Source organism: Aplysia californica, unplaced genomic scaffold, assembly GCF_000002075.1.
Source record: "Aplysia californica isolate F4 #8 unplaced genomic scaffold, AplCal3.0 scaffold00623, whole genome shotgun sequence".
NCBI lineage: Eukaryota > Metazoa > Mollusca > Gastropoda > Aplysiida > Aplysiidae > Aplysia > Aplysia californica.
This window is the reverse complement of record NW_004797893.1, coordinates 285851-289120: the sequence shown is the minus strand read 5'-3', so window position 1 is coordinate 289120 and position 3270 is coordinate 285851. Positions and strand designations below refer to the sequence as shown.

General features: G+C 39.6%; 1 protein-coding gene across 1 annotated transcript in view; it reads left to right on the top strand.

Moving 5' to 3' along the window:
• Positions 1-3270, top strand: part of LOC106013031 — a 9255-nt gene that overhangs the window by 1707 nt on the left and 4278 nt on the right. The gene's annotated exons all lie outside the window — the stretch shown is intronic.

Genomic DNA, 3270 nt, shown 5'->3' with positions numbered 1-3270 from the left:
ACACACACACACACACACACACACACACACACATCTACTTGCTTATCACACGCACACGATTACACATCGTCACGAAATGAGAATAAAATAATATATACACTGCAATTCACAAAATACATAAATGGATGCATAGACATTTATATAACAATGTACTGAACATGAATCTACTGACTTAAAAAGGATGTCATTAAATGTGTCTTTAAAGATTTTTTAAATAAGAGCCAAAGCCGGGATGAAAGAATGGTGTAGACGTTCACGTACATGGGATAACTGTGTTTGTGTGTAAAGTCCAAAAAGCCTTCACTTTTGGTTTCTCTCTCTCTCTCTCTCTCTCTCTCTCTCTCTCTCTCTCTCTCTCTCTCTCTCTCTCTCTCTCTCTCTCTCCCCATTTCTTACACTTTTCTTACAGGAGCCAAAGACCCCTCCCCCCTTCCAGGTGTAAGATTATATTTGAACGTCACCAAAAATGACTAAGCTGCTTAGCATGGCTTCAGTACACCGTAAATGGCTCAGCACCATAAAACAGGGTTGGGAGGACCACAGCATTGTAGACTTTCAACTTTGTTTCTGTGCCAATACCACAGCAGTCCCAAACCCTTGTTCTTAGTCTTCCAAAGGATGCACTAGCTTTATTCATATGTAAAGGTACTTCTGCATTGATGCGGACATTTGAAGTAGTGTACTGCCAAGATACTTAAAGCCATCAACATCGTTCAGTGTTGCTCTGTGTATTTTGATTTTAGGAGGGAGGGTCTGCATATCACCTGGGACAGGCTGGAAGAGAAGTTCTGTAGGCAAACCTGCTGCCACCGCACTCTCCCGTTGCCGAAGGAATTTGTTGGGGACAGATGACAAAGAAAAGGAAAATGATAGATTAAAAGCAGATGTTTGACTTGCGCAAAGGTTTGCTTAAAGTGAAAGTTCAAGTGAGAAAGAGCAGCATAAACATCAGACTCACTCTCACGCCTAGGTAGGCCCTGCATTGTATTTGATGGCAAGGTGAAGACAAGACGATCAGATTAGATTCTAAGTGCAGGAAGTTGTCAGAATGCCATCCATAATAAAGGGCAGACTGCCTAGGTACCGCCAGCTAACTAGGAACTAGGATTTAGTGGCCTGGGCCAAGAACACCACACTCGATGGTTGCCCGAGCCGTAACAACTAGGCCAGTATTACGATTTATTTCCATCCGCCACGGCAGCTTACCATTGGCTTGCTGCGACCAATTTCAAAGCTGCGGCCGGGAAGAACGAAGAACGCTTAGATTTGTATCTGTTACACATTACATACATCACATTTCACACCGCTACCATGCTCACTCATTAGCCTATACTATTCGCTAAATGCCAGCTTTCATTAACTTATCATATCTGCCGCAGGCTTATCGTATTGGCTCCGGCAAAAAACAACAACAAACAAACAGATGAAACCTACCGGGACCGACGTGATGTCCCAGTAACAGTAATAATTATAACCGAATCCTGTTATAGACGGGGATCAAGTTTGCGAATAGATGTAATTTATTAATAACAATGGGATCGATTTTCTTTCATATATCAAACTAGCAGGGCCCCCTTTCGTTGAAAGGAATTATCGGTGCATTAACATCAACTGAAAGTCATTGGCCTACTATATTTACAGACACTCTACAGGACTGGAGCAATAAATCTTGAGAGATGCTACTATATTTACAGGCACTCTACAGGAATGGAGCAATAAATCTTGAGAGATGCAAAACATTTGAAGGTTTAGATATAGATCTATATCTAGCGATGTAATAGATTGATTCTCTATTCCGCTTTCGTGGTTGTACACTCCAGAATTTCAAAGGTGTGGAAGCAGTGCGCACGGCTGTTGAACAGGAAACCTCACTTGTTAACAATGGCGTCTTTGAAGACGGACTTTCCCAAGGTTAAATCTAAACGAAACTAATGCAAAACTTAAAATTAAACTACAGGTGACTTCAGGCTCCTCAATAAAACTGTGCACCCTTTAAATGATTCTGAACCACCACTAATTTGGTCAAATTCGAAAGTTAAGTGGTTGCTAAGTTTTAGGCGGCCAAAGTGACGAAATTTCACAAGTTTAATATGTATAGACTACCCATAAATAAATACGTATTGCGCCTTTCTTTTCCAGTAAAATCTATTTTTCCTCTTCTTTATCTTTCTTTTTCTAGCACTAAAAATCTTAGTGCCATTTAAGTTGATTAGACATCGTTTAAGGACTGGTGGGGCACCTGAGGTCTATTTTGGCTATTACAAGGTCTAGAGTGCAGATATTTGCTGTGGGAAATCGTGTGTTATTTGGGATTTTAAATCAATAGTTCAAAAAGTATATTGTGAATCGGTTGCTATGCAAACGGCGGTCATATTGGATTTTGTATATCCTTTTCAATCCCATTTTATTTCCTTATTTATTAACCGATTCACTTATAATTTAGCATGCCAACAGTACATTTGTAGCTCTTAAATTTGGCTTGTTGAATTTTTGATATATGTTTAGTTTTTATTTTATGACATTTACAATTGAGATGTTGCAAAACAAGTGAAAAGAATGGAAAATTCATGCTTTCTAAGCCCACAAATCAAAACCTACTCCATTATTCAAAAATTCAACAAGCCAAAATTTAGAACTAGGTGTTGTTGGTATCCTGTGAAAGTTACATTAAAATTGAATAAGAAACAGAGCAGAAAAATGGAATAATATGTGAACAAATAAAATTGTGAGAAAACAGCCGATAGAGGTAAGAAAAGGATAGGCAACATGTGCTTTCACCGAAAAACCTGACACAAAAACACAGCTTTAGGGTGTAGCAAGGCTTACATACGTTTCTGGATATTGTTCAGGAAGTGTCCAGGTACTATAATATGTAATAAACCCAATTTACAAAATTTGACCCCCAAACACGATTTCTAGGTGCCCCACCAGCCCTTAAGAGGCACGAGTTCAGCTTGAATTTGTGAACTTTTCAACTCTTAATCACCCAGTGTCTATTTTTCAGTCGGACATTAATTTATTTCCGTTACAAGTCTGGCCACCCCACAGGGAGACACTGTGACGATCGATGTGGTGTCGGGCCAATGTCACGCTAAGTCACGGAGGGATATAGCTTACATCGACATCAAATTGCATCCCCATTTCCTCCCCCTTCTGTGCAAACATGGCATAAAACATTATACATGTGTAGATTGCACAATCAACTTAAGCCATACAGAGGGTTACATTGAGCAATTCGCCGTGTTGGATATTATTTCGTTTTATTTGCCC